The sequence below is a fragment of the Rhagoletis zephyria genome, unplaced genomic scaffold (assembly GCF_001687245.7).
Source record: "Rhagoletis zephyria isolate East Lansing unplaced genomic scaffold, Rhagoletis_zephyria_1.1 Rzeph_scaffold_02909, whole genome shotgun sequence".
Classification (NCBI taxonomy): domain Eukaryota; kingdom Metazoa; phylum Arthropoda; class Insecta; order Diptera; family Tephritidae; genus Rhagoletis; species Rhagoletis zephyria.
In genome coordinates this window covers 37,346-61,555 of record NW_016159993.1, presented here as the reverse complement: position 1 = coordinate 61,555, position 24,210 = coordinate 37,346, and the positions used below count along the sequence as shown (strand labels likewise).

Here is a 24,210-nt window from a genome sequence, read left to right as displayed (position 1 = left end):
TTTATTGAAGTTATCCGCTTTCATTCGTGTACCAATTTTTTTTTAGGTTTCGAACTCTACTTCCAAAGTGGGGGAGGCTCATTTTGTCCATATTTATTTGCTGTGTAAATGCTTTGTAGCTAAGCTGCGTAGATCGGCATTGTGGCATACAATACCAAAACCGTTGCACGTCTGCAGCTTATTAGTTATTGCATTATTATTTTTCTTATTCAACGGCAACATTGTTTTACCAATTGTTATTGGAAGCTAAGTTTCAGTTGGTTGTTGCTGTGAATTTTAGATCCTGTCATTGTTCTTGTTATTACTCGTTCCAATGTCGTTTTTTGGAAATATGAAAATAAATAAATCTTAAGCGCAGCGAAAGATGAGTCACAGGAAAAATGAAAAGAAAATTGTGCTTCATAGCTGAAACGATTGAGAAAACAGTGGGCTTCAGCAAAATTTTTCGATGATAAACTTAATTCAAATGCTTTAAAGTTGCAGCTAGATAGCTGAAAGTACAACTGATCGAGAGCCCTATTAATATAGGGCTGCCAGACGTCCTGGTTTTTCAGGATCTGTCCTGATTGAAACAAATTTTCTACCACATAAGGTTTTTTATGAAGGTCAATGCAGACACCGAAAAAGGATAATGATACATTTTTTTCTAACATGTTGAACAATGTCTGTGGGACTATTCTCAAACGAGTTAGCGACAAATATCGTATCGCTAACGTAACTAACTGGTTTGAGATTAGGTATACTGGTGAATTTATTTTCTTTCTGTTTAGTTTATTTGGTTAAAATCTAATTTTGTATCCTCAGGCAAATGCCCAAAAAGTGCAAGTTCCTGAACAGGTACACGGCAGTGGGGTCGCACATAATAAGCAGTAGATACTTTCAGGAGTTAAAATCTCTTCCAAAAGGCCTATCTGAAAGTCTTTCCTTTCTTCTTCCTATTTTGTACGGAGTGGCACAAATTGAAGGGCTTCTGCTTTCGCTACTCAAAGAAGAGCTTTCAGAAGGGCTTTTGTAGGACGTACTTCAGAAGGCCTTTGAAGAAATTCTTTTAATGCTGTTTTTGTTCATAAAAATACTTCTTTAAGGAATTTAAATATTTACGGCTCAGATAAAATTATTGCGACTCAAAACGCATATTGAATTCTGTTTGTAATGCTAAATAATATAAACATATACTTAAGCACATTTGCGTAAATCGTAAATAAGAAACCACTTTCTAGGAAGCATGCAGAGAAGCACTTTTTTCAGTCCTTATTGGGTAAGTCTCTTAGAATGGTTTAACTTCAGACAGCCTATCTGAATTATCTTTAGGTTATGCATAGACAAAATGGCGAAAATGACCATGAAGCGCATTGTAGAATATGAGCAATTTCCTGATGGTAGTACGGCAAGCATTCAAGACCACTTTAAAAGCGCCAAACATTTTTCCAAGTTAGGTCACCGTCAAGAGAAATTTGGTCCTTTATGATAAAAAAAATTCAGAACATGAGCGTTTCATCATCATCAATTATTCAGCTCTACGGAATGTGCCACAAAACTACATTCCTAATAACATCAGAAAATACTTCAAAATAATGCAACGCCAGAACCAAAGAAACTGTATTTATAGGATTCAGGATATGGCAGCCCTATACTAATTGCTTCCGTTTTGACGGTGCCACCTCAACATCTAAGAACCTGACTGGGGTGTATTCCCTCTATTCCAGTGACTTTTCAATAGCACCGACCACTCTGTGGACAGCGCTATCCACTGAACTACCCTTACGATAGGCATGCTGCGCTGTGTCGATTGCGTGGATGCGAGTACTCTCCCTTATGGATAGGTCAATAATTCTTTCAAGTGTTTTTAGTGTGAACGATGAGAGACTTATTGATCTAAAATACTTTGGTGAGAAGTGATTTTGGAATAAATATCATTCTGACCTGCCTCCAACTAAACTGAGCAGGATTACAATAGCATTGTTGTGGAACTCAAAATTTTCTGAAAAAGGCTGTCTGAAAGGTGGATAAAATGTAATGGGGATAAAAAGCGATTCGAGTGCAACAACGCAGCATGGTTAAACAAAGAAAGGAAATCGGGTGCACTACGGAAGGAAAAGGACATTGCTTATTGCGACTCAAAACGACAATGCACCAAAGCTTCGAATCTCGTAGAAGGTAACACCTACAATGAGCTTATAAAAGCAATACGTATTAGCCTAAACAAATGTGGCAAACGGATATAGTTTCAATGGTAGGCACAGATACGGATGTAAAAAAATAAAATGAAGCCTGGGTATAGAGCAAAAGCTGCCTATAAAATATACTCCAAAGGAAGCTTTGGCCCTTTACATTGATGATGATTACACCAAAAACTCATATTAGCTTTTGCAAGCTGGTAAAAAAGCGCGAAAAGCCAATATCTTCCCAACATCTGATGTTTTGTCATCCGCCAGGAGGAAAAGTTCCGTTGCAAGAATAGTTAGAATTATTTAAGCGCACCCCGATGCATTTAGTCAAATCACAGCTGATGATGAAAAGTATGGAATCTGAACACGCAACATATCGCCAAAGTTTCAGCAGTTCATAACATAAAATGGAAGCTGTGCATTTATTTTTCATTTGTATTATAACGCTGCAAACGATATTGGGAAGCTGCATCCTTTGGAAAAATCCTCGCCCATCATCGACTCGGTATTGTAGACCTCTCAAAATAAAGTTTACCAAAGAGTCTACAGATTAAGGCAGAGCCGAGATTGAGAATATAAAATCTGAAATATTGCAAATTGTACCCACGCGATTGACCAGCTTTCAAGTTGACTACAAATTGCAGCTTACGATGATCGATGGGAAAGTGTTTAGCGCGATTGCGGAAGCATTATCGCAAGCTTGCTAAGAAACAATGACTTACTCGAATTCAGACTGTCGTCCTAAGCCACGGGGCTTAGATACGAGCATAGTCGATCAACGAAAAGCAGTCATCCCAGACAAGTTCAGGGTCGATATGGCATTATTGGGCGAAATTTCAATGTAAGGTTCTGGCAATACTAATAGTGGTAATACGACTCGGAGGTTTTTTTTGTGCGCAAGGGTATATTAATTTTGTTCACATAAGGGTTGTTTGTAACAGCCAAAACGAATTGAGATAGACATAGACAAATGTATACATAAATGATCAGGATGAAAAAAGAAATCGATTAAGCCATGTCTGTCTGTCCGTCCGTCTGTCCGTCTGTCCGTCCGTCCGTGTACACGATAACTCGAGCAATAGTTGAGATATCTCAAGGAAATTTGGTACGTAGGTTTCTTTTAATCCAAGGTATGTTGGTATTGAAAATGGGCGAAATCGGACTGTAACCACGCCCACTTCCCATATAACGGTAATTTCCAGAAATACGAAAACTGCGATATTTGAGTAACTACTGGAGATAATTCACTGAAAATTGATATTTACAATAATTTTTAGATGAAAAATAAGAATATTACACATTTTTGGAAAATGGGCGTAGTCACGCCCACTTATGGTTACATGTGGATATCTTGGTAACCGCTGCACCAATTTCTTCCAAACTTGGCACAGTCATTGGCCTTGGTACAGCATACAAAATGGCCNCGCCGAAACTTTTTAAAATCGGACAATAACCACACCCACATCCCATATAACGGTAATTTAGAGAAATACAAAATCTTCGATAAATCAGTAAAGCTAATTTATTCAAAATTGATGCTTCCAACAATTCTTTACCAAGAAGTACGTTTGAGGTAAAATTTTGGAAAATGGGCGTGGCACCGCCCACTTATGATCACATATATGTATATCGGTAACCGTTCTAGAAATTTGTACCAAACTCGGTGTGGTTATTGTGCTTGCCACATATAAGCAAAACGTTGAGAATTATTGAAATCGAACTAAAATTACGGCCGCTTTTCATATATCGGTAAATTTCAAAAATGCTTGAAACTTCAATATTTCGAAACTATTCAAAATTTATACGCCCCGGCTTACCATCTAGCGGTAGGTTTCGGAAAGGTGAAAAAACATATATTTAATACTTGCGCCGGGTATTTAATGTTCGGCTCCGCCCGAACTTAGACTTTCTTACTTGTTTTTTTATATAACCGTAGCAAGCCACGAAGTAACAAAAAGCCTTGGCCCCTGGATATTCAATAAATACAGACAGCTTTCGCGAATACGAATTTTATAACATAATTTTCATATGGGGATATCCATGGTTTTATATGCTCTACTCAGTATACAAGATATCGATTCATGGAGAGGATATTATTGTATGTGCACCACTTTCGATGAGCATTATGTCGAAAAAAGCCTTTGAAGCTTGAAATGAAGACTTACAAAATTTTTGGCTTAAGCATACACGAAAAAATCCGCGTTTAAATACGATGGACGACCTGATGAACTCGTTATTAGTTCCTTCGGATCCAGTCATAAAAAGTTTGTGCAAAAATTCGTCAAACTTTTGACCGAGAAGCTCAGAATCTCCTTTTGGATTATTCGGAAGAATCAGAAAACTCCGATTCGGATTCGGTGAACTGACCCCAAGTACATTTTTTTTCAATATTAAATATTTATAAATAGCAAAAATAAAGTAAAAAAAGTAAAAAAAAGTCATTTAAGTTTGTTTCTTTTGGGCTAATATTAGATAAAAATGACCAACTTTGTGAAATTTTCTTTATTTATTTTTATTTTTTAAGAAATCAATTTCCTTACGCTAGATCAACCAAACCGCCCACTGTGCCCCGTGCAGCGGGAGTCGTCTTCTTCTTCCACAGCTGTCCAAGCAGCGTAAAATGACAAGTCGACATTTTTGGCACAACAAAAAGTCAATTTGTTTTATCTATTGTCAAACAAGCTAAATAACAAGCCATTGCACGCTTATGGAAAGCCATATAACCTCATATAGCTTTTGCTTGAATCCATACTTGCCGGTCAAAGGATGAGTTGTTGTTGTCAATATTGTAAGCTTTTTGTTTGAGTTTTAACACAAGTATTCTACTATAAACATGAGATATGAGCATTGGAAAAAGACTAAAACAATGGGAAAATATATTTAGTTATGGTAAGAAGAAATGATATTTGGCGGCAGCCAGCTTTTTACAGAAAAAAAAAAATGTCAATACCAAATGTATGGATATGTGTGTGTATGTATGTATCTATACACGGTGTCCTAGACCACCCGTCCACCCACTACAAAATGGAGGATAATTTTTTTTTTATTGAAAAAGGCAAAAATATGGCCTACCAAATCGGGGATGCTTAACGTTCGTATCTTTTTTCGGCTAAAAAACAGTATAAATATTACTGCGAAAACATTTTTGCAGTATAGTACAGAAACAGATTTTCAATTAATTTAATAAAATTTTCTCACTTTGTACATAAATTAGAACAATTTAAAAAATATTCACAATAACAACATTCTAGTTTGAAGAGTCTATAAAAAATACCTTTGATCTTTGATTTTTTTTTTGGTGACGACGCGTCGCGACGAATTTATTCCATACAAAGTTACTATGTTGGACAGTTTGTTTTCTATGGAACAATTCGTGAAACGTGAATTCTTAGCCCGTTGAAACTTGCACGTTAATAAGCTACTTGGAATTTTTCTAAAAATTATGAATACAAAGTTTGTTGTTGTAGACTTTATATCCCTATTTTTTTATATAATAGTATATATGTGCATTTTTAAAATGTGTTCCCGCGAACACTGTGTATTAAAAAATTTAGATATATATGTTTTCTGAGGATAACAACACATTCTGAGGATAAAAATACATACATAACTTTTATTTGAAACTTTTTTCTCGGAGCTGCCTTATTTAACCTCTAAATGGCTTTCGAACTTCAAAGAAAAAATGCGATCTACCAAGTCGAAAATGACATATCTTTTGGTCGTATTACCGATTTCGTTTTTCGACCGGATGTAGTAGGTTAAACAGATTCGCGTTCTACGCATAAAAATATAAAATTTTGTCGGAAATATTTTTCCACATTGGAATCCGAATCTGCAGAAAACATGTATATATAATTTAAAAAGATGGACAACCGATCAGTTTAACCCGCTTCCGATGGAAACCGGAATTCGGTAATATCGCTTCAAGATAGAAGNGGAGCTGCCTTATTTAACCTCTAAATGGCTTTCGAACTTCAAAGAAAAAAAGCGATCTACCAAGTCGAAAATGACCTATCTTTTGGTCGTATTACCGATTTCCTTTTTCGACCGGATGTAGTAGGTTAAACAGATTCGCGTTCTACGCATAAAAATATAAAATTTTGTCGGAAATATTTTCCCACATTGGACTTCCGGTCCGTTTGACCCAAATCCGGTCGAAACGGAAGTCGGTAATACTACTAAAAAAAGAGAGTATCCCTGACTTGGTAGTTCATATTTTTTGTTTTTTAATACAAATATTTGCGTCCATTTCAGAAGTCCAGGACGAGTTTATGTTCGAAGGTCATTTAGAGATTGAAAAAAGCAATTCCGAGAAAAAATTTCAAACAAAGTTAGGTATTTTTATCTTCAGAATCCGAATCTGCAGAAAAAATGTATATATAATTTAAAAAGATGGACAACCGATCAGTTTAACCCGCTTCCGATGGAAACCGGAATTCGGTAATATCGCTTCAAGATAGAACATCTTTTATTTGGTCATATAGGTCATATTTTTACGTTTTTTAATAAAAAACTTGTCCCTTGATTTCAGAGCGGGTGGACGGATGGTCTAGGACACCCTGTACATAAATATTTACATACATATGTAAATAGTATTCGTATAATAACACGTATACTACATTTTAGTGGGAGTTTTCAATTGAAATTTTCATAACCTACTTTAATAACAATGCCGTGCGTACACATACATATCATGCACATAGAACCGCCTTTATAACATGAATATTTAAAGCACATATGTACATACATATCGATTGAGTGCAAAATCGAGTTTGCAGCTTAAGTCTTTTGTATTGCATTGTTTTGTCATTGCAGCAGCATAACAATGGAAATTCTTACAAAAACATATGTAGTTACAGCAAAGCAAACATAGTAGGTGGAATTGACAAATGCTGTTTACTTTTGCATTCGCGTGAGCTTTATTTCTGTAATGTGTTTGTTTTGCCGCTGGAAAACAGATGCACCTTATAGTCTACCAAAAATTGTCGCTGCATAACTGACGCCTCTAGTNATGTAGTAGGTTAAACAGATTCGCGTTCTACGCATAAAAATATAAAATTTTGTCGGAAATATTTTCCCACATTGGACTTCCGGTCCGTTTGACCCAAATCCGGTCGAAACGGAAGTCGGTAATACTACTAAAAAAAGAGAGTATCCCTGACTTGGTAGTTCATATTTTTTGTTTTTTAATACAAATATTTGCGTCCATTTCAGAAGTCCAGGACGAGTTTATGTTCGAAGGTCATTTAGAGATTGAAAAAAGCAATTCCGAGAAAAAATTTCAAACAAAGTTAGGTATTTTTATCTTCAGAATCCGAATCTGCAGAAAAAATGTATATATAATTTAAAAAGATGGACAACCGATCAGTTTAACCCGCTTCCGATGGAAACCGGAATTCGGTAATATCGCTTCAAGATAGAACATCTTTTATTTGGTCATATAGGTCATATTTTTACGTTTTTTAATAAAAAACTTGTCCCTTGATTTCAGAGCGGGTGGACGGATGGTCTAGGACACCCTGTACATAAATATTTACATACATATGTAAATAGTATTCGTATAATAACACGTATACTACATTTTAGTGGGAGTTTTCAATTGAAATTTTCATAACCTACTTTAATAACAATGCCGTGCGTACACATACATATCATGCACATAGAACCGCCTTTATAACATGAATATTTAAAGCACATATGTACATACATATCGATTGAGTGCAAAATCGAGTTTGCAGCTTAAGTCTTTTGTATTGCATTGTTTTGTCATTGCAGCAGCATAACAATGGAAATTCTTACAAAAACATATGCATGTAGTTACAGCAAAGCAAACAGAGTAGGTGGAATTGACAAATGCTGTTTACTTTTGCATTCGCGTGAGCTTTATTTCCGTAATGTGTTTGTTGTGCCGCTGGAAACAGATGCACCTTATAGTCTACCAAAAATTGTCGCTGCATAACTGACGCCTCTAGCNAAAAGATGGACAACCGATCAGTTTAACCCGCTTCCGATGGAAACCGGAATTCGGTAATATCGCTTCAAGATAGAACATCTTTTATTTGGTCATATAGGTCATATTTTTACGTTTTTTAATAAAAAACTTGTCCCTTGATTTCAGAGCGGGTGGACGGATGGTCTAGGACACCCTGTACATAAATATTTACATACATATGTAAATAGTATTCGTATAATAATAAAAAAAAAACGTATACTACATTTTAGTTGGAGTTTTCAGTTGAAATTTTCATAATCTACTTTAATAACAATGCCGTGCGTACACATAGATATCATACACATAAAACCGCCTTTATAACATGAATATTTAAAGCACATATGTACATACATATCGATTGAGTGCAAAATCGAGTTTGCAGCTTAAGTCTTTTGTATTGCATTGTTTTGTCATTGCAGCAGCATAACAATGGAAATTCTTACAAAAACATATGTAGTTACAGCAAAGCAAACAGAGTAGGTGGAATTGACAAATGCTGTTTACTTTTGCATTCGCGTGAGCTTTATTTCCGTAATGTGTTTGTTGTGCCGCTGGAAACAGATGCACCTTATAGTCTACCAAAAATTGTCGCTGCATAACTGACGCCTCTAGCTTTAGTTGCAGATTCATATATATTTTGATTTATATACTTGCCTGGTCGTTATAATTGACAATCGATTCTTCTATTGTCTATGTATTGTGTGGCGGTGGGCGAAAAGCATCTCTGGTGGTTTAAGAAGTTATTCTTTTAAAAAATTTGCCGTTTTCTGTCTGTTTAACAATTATTCTAGCTGATGTAAGATTTTCCATTTAATGTTGTTCGAATAATGATTTATGGATTCAGTGATGTTAAAGCGTCGAACGATCATTGTTTTGTTGATTGTGTCCTTTGCCATTTGCTTTAACTGGCCCTAATTACAAAAGGTCCACTGAAGAGTCAATGCTTTTTTTCACTTAATGTGAAAGCTGACAGCTTACACTATTTAATTCCCTAAACACAGGCATGAATAATTGTTTATGGGATCGTTGGGTTCTTTGTTGACTCGGGGTATGAGAAAGCAGCTTCTGTTTCATTTTTGTGAAGTGTGGCTTTCTATTACTTGCCAGGACCTTATCATCGTACGTCACCTAAGCTATGTACACCACATTATTGAGACCAATTGCAACCCACGGGTCCCTAGTACGGCGGAGTGCTCTAAAATAGCGGAATAACAGGAAAATAATAGGTAAACTGCAAAAACTCGCATGTATTGGCATACCGGGGGAAGTAAGTTGCCCACCACAGGGAGGGCCTGTTTAACTTGTAACCGCTGCATATTTTCATCCATATTACGACCGTAAAGAGCGCACTCCGAGAGGCCAGTACATGGAAGGCAACCAATTTCGGGGATGCAGTAATACTGAATGAAATAAAAAGAGGCCGGCTATTTGGGACTTCAATACGAAGGTACATATTAGGTTCGTGCCCCGAGAATAATGGGAAGCAGGACTGCCACTACACTGATAGTTCAAAGATAGAGCAAAGAACTGGATCCGGTCTCTACGCGAAGATCCTAAAGATGAACTGATTCTTTCGTCTGCCGAATGATTGCAGAGCCTTCCAAGCAGAGAACTGCGCTATAGAAAGGGCGGCTAGTATTTTACTTAGTATAACTGTTCTAGAAGATACAGCCAATATATTTGTCGATAGTAAAGTAAGTAGTACTGAAGGAAATAGGATCTAAAATAGTAAAATCGGGAATTGCATTAAACGCTGGCGCCACTGAGTCAAATCCACGTCACTCTATATTGGGTCCCCGGACATAGCGGTATTGCAGGTAATCAATCGGTTGATGGCATTGCCAGACACGGCTAAGAGATGCCAAGAGAAGACGATGCGGATAGCTCCGTACTACCAACTTATAGTGATTAGGCTAAGAAAATTGCTGAATACAGCGTGGCCGCTGCAACGATGGCTAATACCAACACGTAATATCTACAGAAGTTGCGGTGGTGAGAAAGAGGCAATTGACTACTTTCTGTGTCGATAACTCGCTTGAAGAGGGCAATCACAATAGAAAATTCGGTCACTCTAATTATGGATGTATGGTAAATTATTCGATAAACTAGCAATATATGAACAATGCCTATTTTACAAGAAATATTCACCAAAAAGTTAAAACTAATGGGTAAGATCGAGTAAGGCCTTCTTTCTTTTACCAAAATGTAATTGCAGCGCATGCGCAAGTAAAAGCTACAGTTTAAAGCCTCATAAGAACTAAATATCAAATAACGAATAAGTGCCATTTGCAACAATAGTGTTAACACCGTTATGAAGTCTCTACATGTTTTTCTCTTTTTCTAGAAAATTTAACAGCCTTAGTGCCCACTCTCAGCGATGAACGGGAACAGTAGAAACCGTACAAAAAAAAAAAATGATTACATACAATTTTCTGAAATAATGGTTTTCTTTTGGATGAACTATTTGCTGGCGTGCTCACTTACCAATTGCTAAACCGACCAATCGCCTTAATGTGAATTCCCGTCCAGCATTTGGTATTTTGCTAACGCTTTCAAAGTAGATGTAGTGGTTGACAATCTAATGTGACTAAACATCTATGAATGAAACTTGTATTTAAATATCATATACCTGTGGGGATTAGGGTAACTCTATGTGAAGTAAAATCTACTAAGCAAGTAAAGAGAAAAAATTTAAAAACTTGAAAGAGATGTTAAAAATAAATAGGAAGAAGGAGAGAGTAATATTTAAGACGTTCTCTGTTTCTTTATAAACACATAGCCTTAATGAAAAATTATTCGCAAATTCAAGGAAAAAAAGAGAGAGCTTTAAACGTAAAGTAAATAAAAAGAGAAAACGTGCATGAATTGAAGAAATTATTTGAGATCTTTTGAGCGCTAGGTAAAAGAGTTACCTGCCGTAGAAAATAGCCTTCCATTGTTTGCACTACAGCGTACGATCTCTTGTTGCAATCCAACATTTTAGCGATACAACATGCTGCATGTTGTATTTGACTTCAAACCACTACCAACTGCTACACTTTTGTTCCAACTTAACCAGATGCAGGTGGCAGTGGCTTATCACCATGCGAGGGTTTTATTTTCTTGCTAACTGTAAACGGAGTCGGTTTCTTTTTACCGCTGGACGGTTAATTGCGTAGGTGAGGCTAAGCTGGCGCGCAGTGTATGAGATACCAGTACACTAACGCACACAAATGAACTCATTGTAAATATAAGCGCGGAAAACATGTGCAAATTTAACAGTTTTGTTGCCAGTGCAAGAAAGTAAATAATGAAGAAGCCAAATTAAAATTGTGAACAGAGATTAGTGTATTGAAATGGAAATAATACGTTGTGAGTGAGTGCAACTGCTCGTGGACTCAAAAAATAAGCGGCGGGGTCTAGTTGAAGTAAGTAAGCAAAACGGCATGTATGCATTTATACAAGAATGATAGCGTATAAAATTGCGTATTCCCGACGGCGATGACAGACAAATAGGCAGATAAAAAAAACTGTCGGAAGAATTAATTTTTTAATTTTAAATGTTTCAAATTTTAGTACAATATTGTGCAGGTTTTAAAATTCGGAGAAATCTCGTTGATTTTTGGTAATTTTTTTTTGCAGACGCATGTGCCACCATTTTCTTCCATATAAAATATGTTCGAAAATTTTGTTTATATGGAAGAAAGTGCATAACATCGTCCTTTAAAAAGAAATTTAAAAAATCCACGGAATTTTTCAGAATTTTTAAACTAGCATATTTTTATATTTAAGCTGACTAGGCCAAAAAACTGCAAAATTAGGAATAAAAAATTGGAAATGTTTTTGAACTTCGTTAATATATTTTTAAAAAGTCGACAGTCGACTTGCAAGAGAGCAACGAACGATTACACTGGTCTACAAGGGTTTTGCGAATAAGACGGGACNTTGCATATATCAGAAATTAAAGGCTAAACCGTGCCCTTTCGAATGAGCCCTATGCCGAATTGATCGCGTGCACCCTTAAAGCAGGGGGTGTATTTGTGTTTAGGGGTGCAGGAAAAATTGATCACAGAAAGAATTTAATCTTAAACGATCATAGAAAATTAATAATGCCAAGGTTTTAACTATATTAAAAGTCGCTGATTACGAATCTGCAGTTAGATTTTAAAAATTTAAGATGACGGGTCGAAAACCTGATAACTTGTGATAATTTGCAATAATTATCAGCTGGTCGAACAGACTAAAATCTGTCTAAAAATGATAAGCAGATTTTAAAATGGGTAATACTATGTCTCAAAAAGTATGCGGAAAATAGTATTTCATGAAATATTTTAACATTTTGTACTATATTTTTAATTTTTCAAAGATTAAGTGGGTTTTAATAATAACACTATGGAATAATTTTAAGGTTTTTGGCTTGGGCTTTACGTTACTATCCATGTGTCATAGTGAAATCTTAAGAGACTCTCTTTACGTAGCGTACTAATTTTAAGATACTCCCCCAAAGTTCGAATGCTGTTTCATACTGAAAGCGTTATTGGAAAATGTATCCCAAACTCTGAGATTGTCTGTTAAGTACACATCTGAACTTTGTCCATCTCAACTCGCCTCATCTTAATTCACCTCTACTAAATTCACCTCAGCACACCTCAACTCAACTAATTTTCCCTCGACTCCCGAAAATCCTAAAAATCTGGAAGCGAGAATCCCGAAAATTATAAAAACATTGAAGTTGTCGTGAAAGTATAGAAATAGGTCCGAAAATCCCGAAATAATCTTTAGAATACCGAATATCCTAACAAAGTCCCGAAAATTACGAAGTGGTCCCAGAATCCCGAAATAGTCTATAGAAGACCGGAAATCCTGAACCAGTTCCGAAAATCTCCATATGCTCAAGAAACCCCGAAATAGTGGCGAATATTCCGAAGTAATCCCTAAAATCCCGAAGATTACCTAGAATACCTAAAATTCTGAAATAGTCCCGAAAATGCCAAAGTATGCCCGAAAATACTGAAATAGTCTCGAAAGTCGCGAAATTATTTATTTCTACACTGAGTAAATAGCAAGTATTTAGTATTTAATAAACTGTTTAGTACTTTTTATCCAGTATTTAGTGAAGCTATAAATACTACGCACTTACATAAGTATCCAGTATCCAGTATCTCTCTTTTCTTCGCGGAAAGTTATTTAATACGAAAAATGAAAGCACATAAGTAGAAAAAAAAATTACTTTCTCATGGCCTCACAGAAAGAGCACCAAGAGCAGAAGTGAGTCAACGAATTTGCAAAGTTAATTAATTAAGAAGACACTACGATGATCAAGTATGTACATGCTGTTCGGCAATTAACACTTTGTTTAGTGAGGGGGGAGCGTGTGAGGCGTTGAAGCTTAAAATATTTACATAACATGCTCCATAGGCAAGCCAAAGTAGTGAATTTATAGTAAGGAGTAAAAGAAGGCAGTTGGTGTTGATTTGCATTAAGAAATTCGATCCCAACTAGAATTATGCAAATTGATAAGCGTCACACTAAAGGAGTCACGGCAAAAAAAGGCAAGCAAAGCGACGCCCCCTACCCGTTGGTGGATTATTGCAGCCATAAACTTGAGTTTCGCCGCTACTACTACCGCAGTTAGGTAAATTCCCAGTGAGAAAACTACTAATGCATTATGTGCGTGATAAATAATGTTATGTACTTCTTATGAGTTCTGTTACTATTTACTATGCAATCAGCATTCTAAAGTCCCATCAATTCATATTAAATCATATTCATTCCTCGATACCACGTAATACAAAATTTTATGTCCCACTTTTCGTAGGACATCGTCGTGGGAAAAATGCATTTTCGAGTGCAAAAACGTCTGTTTTATTGACTAGTTTTTCGATGTCTATACATTACATTTTCCCACTGGGTCTTATTGCTTGCTGTCATTTGCGGTTGCAGCATAAGTGTGTTGGTAGTGGCTACACTTGTATTTGTATGTACATACCCTGTGGGGAAAATCTCTAGTTATGAACTGTTGCGCTTCTATATGTACATTTAGACACAGTATTGGTCCGCGATATATCTCTTTTACATGCAAAAACTGGCGCATTTAACATGGCGATGTCCTAGGAAGTGTCAATTGCCTGCCGCTGTATCCCTTTTCCGATAGATCCGAACTAGAAATTTGATTAACTAGGCCGCGGTTTCCCTGCAGGGTATGTTTGAGTATGGGAGTTGAGTGTGCAAGCAACTTGCTATTGAAGTTTTCAGTTTGGCATGGCAATCACTCATTCATTCATGCATTCGGATCGGTATGGGCAGAGTAGTTGCGCTGGCGAGCTCATCTGCTGCACTTGTTGTCGCTGTCATGTCATTTGTTGCTTGTTCCATTTTTGTAGTAACGTATTTGCTACTTGATATTGTTGCTTTTGTTTTTGCATAATAAATGGATTTTAATTGAAATGCATTTGCACTAAGCGGCTGTGTTGCATTGAATTCATCGGCGCTTATCCCTCGGATGGTGGTTAGTGGCTTGCGGTTATTGTGCGAAAGTGGTTTTATGAAAGATGCAAAATCGAAACTTCAATATATGCATAGTACTATAAGATTGTGTGACAAAAATAGGTCTACGATTTCAGTTTCTGAATAAAATAGGGGATCTGTGAAATAGCTAGTCATTTGCGCGTTCAACAAAAAAAAAAAAAAATTTTAAATTCTTAAACACTAAAAAATGTCCACTTTCATTTTTAAATAATTTTTGGTACTAGTCATATCTTTGAAATTGCAAAGTTCTTTAAAATAAATCCTGACGTTGGAGAGAAAAACTAAAAACGCCACTTTAAATAAAAAGTAGGTTTCAAATCCATTTATTTTTTATTTATTTTATGGTAGGAGAGATAGAAGCAATTTTTCGATTTAAGTTGTTGAAAAGTAATGATTGTGATAACGACCGCCCGAAAATCACGGCATCGTAAAAAGCGAAAAAATTAACATCCCTAGTATATATACATATGTACATGTCGATGGTATTCTGCAATAACAAAAAACTTATACTACTAAAACTTATACTTAATAAAAAAACAGAAATTTAACCAAATGTGTTGCTAATGCGTGTATTGTTGTTAATTTACTTCGTCCAGAACAGCATATCTCATTAGTAGTTGAAAATATTCTTAAGTCTACTACAGAATGCCAATGTTAAGTTCGACGTTTCAAAATGTATACGGATTCCAAACGTATAAAAATGCTTATCTATATATATAATAGGCGATTTTTCTTGCCCAGGACATAAGATCTATACCGTTCGCGCGATCTTCGAAAATGAGATGCCAAATTAAACCGCTTGGTCTATAGATGTGAAAAATGCTTTTAGTTTTTCGAAAAGAGTTGCCACGTGTTGAACAATTAAATTCAAATTATTTAAAAATCAATGCCATCATATTCGCACTGTTCGTTGTATTTTCCAAAATGAGGTGTCAAATTAAAAGGTTTGGACTATAGATATGTGGAATAAGGTTTACATTTTTTAAAAAGAGTTGCCACCTTTTTTTTCAAAGTATTTAAAAAAATTAATCAATTATTACAAAATAAGTATAGATCGAGAAAATATGAAAATATTTTGAGATGGTTGCTATCTGCACGAAATGTCGCATTTAGTTTACTTATACACAAGTTATATGAAATATGAAAATGTGTATGTCAAACGAAGGAGTGTTAAGAAATCCTTAGTTTGACCGCTAAGAATATTTTTGTTGTGTTGGAAGAGGGTTGCCACCTGTTTAAATAGTTAAATTTAAATTATTTAGTAGGTTAAATTAATTGTTGTAATATGGGTATCAATCGAAGGGCGTTTGAAAAGTTTTATTTCTGAACTGTACTTAGCGGGGTTGCCATATTTAAAAAAAATCAAATTCCACTAATTCATCAGTTAATTAAAATATGCATCGCACTGTCAGGAAGGAAGAGAGAGAGAGAGTCTAATGAAAGAATGTTAAGAAGTCTTTAGTTTGACCATTTGGAATTATCAAAAAGTGTTGCCACGTGTTTAAAATGATACATTCATATTATACATTTATATAGGAGGGTTGCCATTTGTTCGAACAATAAAATTCAAATTAGTTCATCGGCTTATTAAAATACATGTGTATCACAATGTCAGACGAAAGACATTTAAGAAGATCTTAGTTTAGGAATACTTTTCAAAAGGAATTTCAAAAACGGGTGGTCAAATTAAAAACAGCCTGTAAAAGTGTGATAAAAATGTATTTTTATTTTAATTAAGAACTTTTTCATCGGTGTAGGGTAATTTCAAATTTGATGAAATTAAAAACACACACTGTGCGACTGTTCTTCATTGGCACTCGAATATCTTATAACTCTGACTAACATTTCGAATATTTTTTAAGGTTTTGAAATTAAATTGTTGGCGTTTTAACGCCAAGGGGGGTTCACTAGTTAAGTTATTAATAGTATTCATAGTTGGTAGCCAGAAGAGGAAAGGGGAAGGGTAGATTAAAACTGACTAACATAATCTTTAGATCTTTATTTACTGCTTATTTCGGTGTGGTTTTTGGCTCCCTTTCAATGTTAATGGCCAACTGAATACCCTATTAATGCGTACGTATTGGCGCGAGGTAGCTCGTATTCGCCCTTTTGCCACCTGGCTGGTTGACATTCCGATGTCAGCAAGCAGGCGGGTCCTTAATTAAATGAAACGATTGTATATATTTTTCCGTTTGGTTTATTACATACTTGGGTGGCATTGCCTTGAAAAGGTATTTGTTTGATTGCGATGAAACGAAATGAAGAGTGAAGTGGATATCAAGCGAATTTCAATCCATTCTGTATGACTGCCAGTTTGCTCCAGTGACTACTTTTGTTTCTTTGCGTTCCCTGTTTTTGTTTTGATTGCCTCCAAAATCAGCATCGTCGCCGCTTCCACTAGTTATCTTTGTTTAATCAAACGAAACTTGTATTAAATGATCTTCATTAGTCGAAAATCGTAACCATTAAATAATTCTTTTCCGTCTGCAGTGACCGTACGTTTCTCTCCATCAACACCTACAGTTTGTTGCATGTTGCTTGTTGCTGTGCTGTGAAGTTGTTCTGTTTGTGTTGTTGCTATGTATGCTTGGAGTTTTACGTGGTTTTATTGTTGGTTTGCATCGCGCTTGTGTTGAATATCTGGATAATAGCCTTAAATAAACCAACCAAATGTAAATAGCAATTAATTGTCAGTGAGTTATAAATGAGATTGGCTCATGTAAAATGACAACAAAGCGTCAAACATAAAATTTTTCAAATGGTTTATTTACTTATACGATATTTTTATCGATTTTGTTGTCGATTTTCTTATCGATTTTGCTATCGATATTATTATCACTCTTGTTATCGATATTTTTTTATTAGTGTGTGCTTTCGTTTTTAACTTGGTAAGAGTACATCCATACCACGTATTCTACGTTTAAACTTAACGGCTGTGTCTCCGATACAGCCTGCAGACCAAGACGAAGGCATTGGACTGTTCCTTTATCTAATGGAGGTCGCCTTGGAGGTTATTTTTGGTTTCCGACCTTTTCTATTAGTTCAAAATGTAACAGTATTTTATTTAAAGATAGAAGTATATTTAAAGATGATCGTTAATCGACAGCATCAGTATAGCATTTAAAAATACAATGCGGGTAATGTGAAGTCATTGACTTATCAGTGCAGTTTGCCTCGTATTATGCGGAGTTGCTGTGATCTAATGACTTATCAGAGAAAAATGGCCACGCCGTAATACTGCAACAGATGTGCGCTAAATTAAACGAATATAAATATCATAGAAGATGCGTCATATGTCAGCAAATTGTTATAGAAGTCTTGCGGTCAGGTGAGAGAAAAGTTCTGAGCCTTATACAACGCTCGTACGAGTAATGTTATGGTGGTAAACCAGTTCTTTGCGCAACAATACCAATCAGAAAGCCAACATGTGGTATTTCAGTGCGCACAGTAATGTTGCGTTAATGAGGCTACTTGCACAATGTGATGAATACCTTTGAACAATTCCTTTTTTCTACTCTCAATTTTATATGATTTTAAAATGTTGGCAAACTTCAAAAAAAAAAAAAAAATCATGGCCGACGAATTGAGAGAACGGTTTTACCTTACTATGTTTTTATCATGCAGTTATGAAAGCGCGAAAGTAACTAAGAAAGAAGATTACAGCTAAGAACGACAGGAACGGAACACATTAATGATAGGAAGGGGAATGAAGAAAGAAAACGAGAGTATGCATAGTAGTAAAATGCGTTTACGACTGAGTGACAATAAAAGTCAACGGCTCGGATTTTCTGTTGATTGGTTAACAAATTTTAATTGAGACAGTTTAGAGCACTTTTTCTAATACCTCTTGCCCCTTAATCCTCCGAGGGCATTTATGGAATTAAAATGGATTTTTATAAAAATAAAAACTTCTGCGGTCATTTGAATTTTCGCATGCTCAACTGACAGCTCCAACACTTTGCACTTTGAACGCTCAATTCATTGTTCATTTCCTACAAATTTGCAAAGGGCGGTAAATGTATTTAAATACAGAAACGGTTGATAATGTTGAAGAGTACGGCCAGATGGTATGACGGATAGTATGTTACACTATTTTTGTGCACACGGGTATTATAACTTTTTGAGTTTAGCAAACACTCGTTGAATTATGCATGCCACACTAAACAAATAAGTATTAAAAAAAATAAGTTCGCTAATATGGACGTTCTGCTGGTGTTGCTTCAGGATGCCATGGTTGGTGAAAACGCCACTTTTTTGACAGACGCACACACGAAAACCGTAATTATTGCAGCAAAATAACGACTGTAATGTGCAGCAACAATAAACTCGAGAACAAAACAGTAACAACTAATAACATGGTAGAGGTAATAAGTTGCCTTTGCATTATTCCAAACTAAAACCACCAACAAGAGATGTTGGCGATGCATAGCCGATCGGCTATTGAATAGCGATCGGTAGCTTTGCGAACCGAATACCAACGAAAGGAAAACTATCAATGATGGTACAAACACGAAACACGAATGCTAATAACAGCGCACTAAAGCTGATGCCAGATAAAACTTTGTGGTTTTGCGTGACATTTATAACTTTGCCATCAAAGCGCCAGACGCAAAAGGTATGCCACAATGAACGCCAAGAAAACCACTTTGTACTACTTTTTTACTGAAATTTAATTTTTGTTTCTGCATGAAAATTCGAATTTGGACGCAACAAAATAAATATTAAACCGGCCGGATTGTCAACGCGCACAAAAAGATGGGAGTTGGCCAGCGTTTAATCTGACATCAGCTTAACGGTGCTGCGCTAAAGCAATGCTAAAATTGCTAAAAATATTACAATATCGAATGAAATGAAATTACAAGCCAATTCTGTTTAATGTTGCTAAATTTGCGCTCTTGCGATGAGAAAAGTACCAAATTAGCAATACAACAAAGCAATTGAATCCAGAAGCCAACAATATACAGCAACATATTGACTGCTTGGGGCGGGATGATATCGTCAGCCGGCAGTAGTTAGTAATTCGACCACTTGTGTGCCAACTAAATTTCCCAATTTTGTCCAAAACTGTTGCATGCTGCTCACATTGTTGGTCTGATGATATATGTACCCTGCGGCAAGCCAAAAAAATTTACTAAATGTAAGGTATATTTTTTAAATTTGTCATTCTACGAAACAATCGATATTGTGTTAATCGAAGTAGTAAATCATATCGTAAAATACGATGCCATTCCCACAGCTATAGCTATAGCATAGATGGTCCCATTTGATACTTTTGGCTGGCAGAAATGAATTTTTGAAAACTATGAATATTATTAGTTTAAAGGCAAATCATTTTTGACGTAGAACACGTCTTACGTTTCGATATGGAGGCTATGTTCAAATGTTGTAGTTATAATTTTTAAAGCTTCACAAAAACGCTTATTGCGCGAGAACAGTGAAGCGATTTCAAAGAAAAGTGTGGCAAACCAATTCGGTGTCCGTCGTAGAAACAACGGTAAATGTTGGTTTATTTTTGGGTAAATTTTGAGCCTTTAAAGATCTCTAGCAACTTATGGTTGGCAGATATAACTTTAATTTTCGGGATATGGGTTCTTTGGAACAGTTGAAATATTATCGTGCACAAATTTTATATATAAATTTATCAAATATCGAGCATTTAAAGGCAACAAATTTTTGAAAAAATTTGCAATTTCTTTTTATTACCAAAATGCTCGAAAACCACTCGAATGATTTTGCTTTTGTTTTCTTTTATCAAAAATTCGCGTATTTTCCTTTCGTATGGTATATGGGAAGTATTGGCTGATATCTTCTAAGTATGTTTATTTTATTCAAATATATGGACATAAATGCTTTTCCAGACAAAATCACTTCGTCATCACTTTGCAAACACGTGCATGCGCTGGAAGTGAGAGAAGGAGACAGAAAGTACATATGTGTGTAGGTATTTCGGCTTTTGAATAACAGATGGCACAATAAATATTTATCAAAGGCAAAGGTGAAGGAGAATATGTAGATGAAGACTATGATCAACATAAAACTAAAAACAAAGATAAATATAAAGAAAAATATGAGGATGAGGATACCGATAAAAGTAAAGATGAAGATAGAGGAAGAGAGATTAAAATAAAGGTAATTATAGAGAAAGGGATATAGACAGAGACTCAATCTGGGGACTAGTTTGGGAGTTTAGAGATTTTCGGAATTCTCGGGACTTATCGATATAATAATCGATATTTTATCGGTTTTGTAATGGACATTTTTGATCGATTTTGTTATACAAATTTTTATCGATAATGTTATTTATTTTGCTATCGATATTTTCGGAACTTATTGATATGATAAACGGTATTTTTTATCGATTTTTTTATTGATATCTTAATCGATTTTGTTATCAGCTTTTGTAATAGATTTTTTTAAGATTTTGTAATCGATTTTGTTATCGATATTTTCATCGATTTTGTTATCGATTTTGTTATAGATGCTTTTATCATCTTTGTTATCGATACTTTTATCGAATTTGTTATCGATTTTGCTCTCGATGTTCTTATCGATTTTGTTATCGATATTTTTATAGATTTTGTTATCGATGTTTTTATCGGTATTGTTATAGATGTTTTTATCATTTTTATCGATCGATTTTGCTATCGATATTATTATCGCTTCAGTTATCGATATTTTTTTCATAGTGTGTGCTTTCCTTTTTGACTTGGATGTACTCTTAACCATACCACGTATTCTACGTTTAAATTTAGCGCCTGTGTCTCCGATACAGCCTGCAGACCAAGACGAAGGCGCTGGACTGTTTCTTTTTTCTTGTTATTTAAAGTCTTAGGCCTTACTCATAAAAAAATAAAGTAGCTTTATAAAAGGTTTATAAATTGAAAAATGTATGAAAAAGGCCATAAATATTTAGATATAGATATTTATAAGTTTGATTAAAATACAACCCTGAATTTATTTGCACGCGCCGCTGTTATAGGGCCTCTTAATCACACAAAAACATTGCGCATTATCGGGCTTGTGTCAGTCGTTTGTGTGGTCTTTGGGGTTGTTTGTACTAAATTGTACAGTTATTACGCTAAAGTCAAAATAATTTTGATATTTTGCTTATGCTTGTGATATTGATTTTGGTGTCCAGATCGTGCTGTAAAATATGGATAAGAGCGTAGAAAAAATTTGATTTGTTTTAATATTCTTGCGTTTTAAAGCTGAAACTATCAGAATATACAATGCCCAAGCTTGCACATATTTACTTATAAAAGTTTGGTTTTCGTTATGCAAATAAGCATACAGATTTTCAGATTTTGTTAAAGCAAGTAATATACATATTTTTTTTTTTTGATTTAATTATAAAATTTTATTTATTTGTTTTTCAAATAAAAGTTCAACAAATAACAGTTTTGCTTGCTTATGTTACTTTTTCTGCTCGGCAATTGATACTTTTTTTTCAAGCTCGCAGCAACGCCGTAATATAATAATACTGTAATGTATAATGCGGGGGTTGTATTCATTGAACATGAGGCTTTCACCCTGAATTGAAATTATGCCGCACATAGATAACGACCCGTAATTTGTTGCATGCTAATATATTAAAAAATGTTAACTAGATAGTGTTTTACTTTATTTTTCTTTATTTCAGGTAATTATTGACCGCAACCCCCTTCCGGATGGTATTCTCGCAAATGTCAAAAGATCTAATGTCTGCTTGGTTCCATCAATGCTGATGTAAAGATTTGTCAGTTAGGCGCAAAGCCGGTTCTTGTGAATCCGGAACATCACCAATATATTCGTTAGCCAACGCTGTATGAATTTATACGTTATACACGCATTTTTACAATTAAATAAAAACTTGATTCATTAAAACGAAAACTTTTATATGTGCACTTCTTAATGCTCCAGAACATTTATAAACGTACATATATTATCTGAACCACGTGTAAGTAAGGCACCTATGTAGGTGTAACTCGGATACATCGCTCACCGTAAAGCCCAGCCGCAATTTACTAGATTAGCTGGCACGAAAGCCTTAATCCACAAGAGGAGGTAACTTTATTTGCCGTATATATATTTGTTAGCCTATACAGGGTGGGCCAAATAAGATCTACCTTTTTAATATTATTGTTATTTTCTTTCTGCATGTTATAGTTAATCTCTTGGAAAATCATAATGGATACTTTCAGCAAACCCCACCAACAACGACTACAACACGCTATCCGTTTTACACAATTAGCCATACAAATTGAGTTTTTAGGTAATGTTTTGTTGCCGGATGTAGCGTATTTCCAAGCAAAACTGTAGATTGTCGGCTCCGAAAATCCAAGGTCAACACACCAGCACCAGTTACACCCATCCAGAAGCACTGTTTGGTGCGGTGATTAAGTTATCGGGCCATATTTCTTCGAGAATGAGGATGAAATGCCAGAAACGATTTCTGGGGCTTCTTACAGAGCATCGATTGACAACTTTTTGGGGCCAACGGCAGATCAGCATCCTAGTTTGTGGCTCCAACAAGATGGAGCGACGGCGCACTCTGCTTGGCAAACTAGGTAGACTATGGTAGGTACACCCTGTACTTGGCCCACCCTATACTTGCAGTTATACATATCGTCGTTTAAAGTACAAAACCGCGTATCGTCGTTCTGCAAAACCGCGTAACTGACATTTTTTGCCAAAAATTATTAGATTTGCTCACACACAAGCTCTTGGCTCAAGCCTTATCCATTTGTCCTGAAGTATACTAGCCAGAAATGCGATTGTTTATTAAAAACTAGAGATGCGCCGGATGAGATTTTGCCGGATAACCGGATTCCGGATACCATGTAAAAAATAAGAGCCGGTATACTGCTCCCCTTTATAAATTTCACAATCGGCCTTATCGTGAATTCCATGTGAACAAATATCCCCAAAAATTATAAAGCAAAACAAAAACAAAATTTTTCACAATTTTTTTTTGTTGTTTAGCATGTTAAATTATGGGAACAAGCTATTCACATGGGAACAATATTCAGTCTTATCATGAATCTTTTTTCCGTGTGAACTTGCTCACATTTCGCCCTCGCAGGGGCCAATTCCTGTTCTGTGATAACGTGAAGTGAAAACATTTTTCATCCCTTCACATAAAAATTAATTTGTCAAATGAAATGAAAAATATTAAAATTCCTATAATTCGGAAATGCTTCTTTTCATAATGAAAAATATTAAAATCGTTAACTATAATTTCTAATGGTATCTAACATTAAATTGGATTATGAAACAAACAAAAAAAAAATCAATAAATTTCTGAACAAATTTTTAAATTTAATCTCCCATAATTGTAATCCGGAAATCCGACAGGATTTTAGCTAGTATCCGGTCCGATAGTCGGATAACAGAAAAACCGTCGGATAAGCCGGATTCCGGATATCTACCGGATAGCCGGCACATCCGTATTGAAAAGAGAACCATTTTGAAATATGAGTGTTTTTACTCTCTAGAAACTAATTTATGCAACCTCACATACGCGGTTGTGTACTTTAAACGACGATATGCACATGAGTGCATGCG

The 24,210-nt window shown here is 35.4% G+C and overlaps 1 long non-coding RNA gene across 1 annotated transcript; it reads left to right on the top strand.

Moving 5' to 3' along the window:
• The first annotated feature begins 11,239 nt into the window (after positions 1-11,239).
• On the top strand, positions 11,240-22,353 carry LOC108367990 (uncharacterized). Its single transcript, XR_001848317.1, has 2 exons — positions 11,240-11,567; positions 22,307-22,353. It is a non-coding gene; the product is annotated as an uncharacterized LOC108367990 (long non-coding RNA).
• The last annotated feature ends 1,857 nt before the right edge of the window (positions 22,354-24,210 follow it).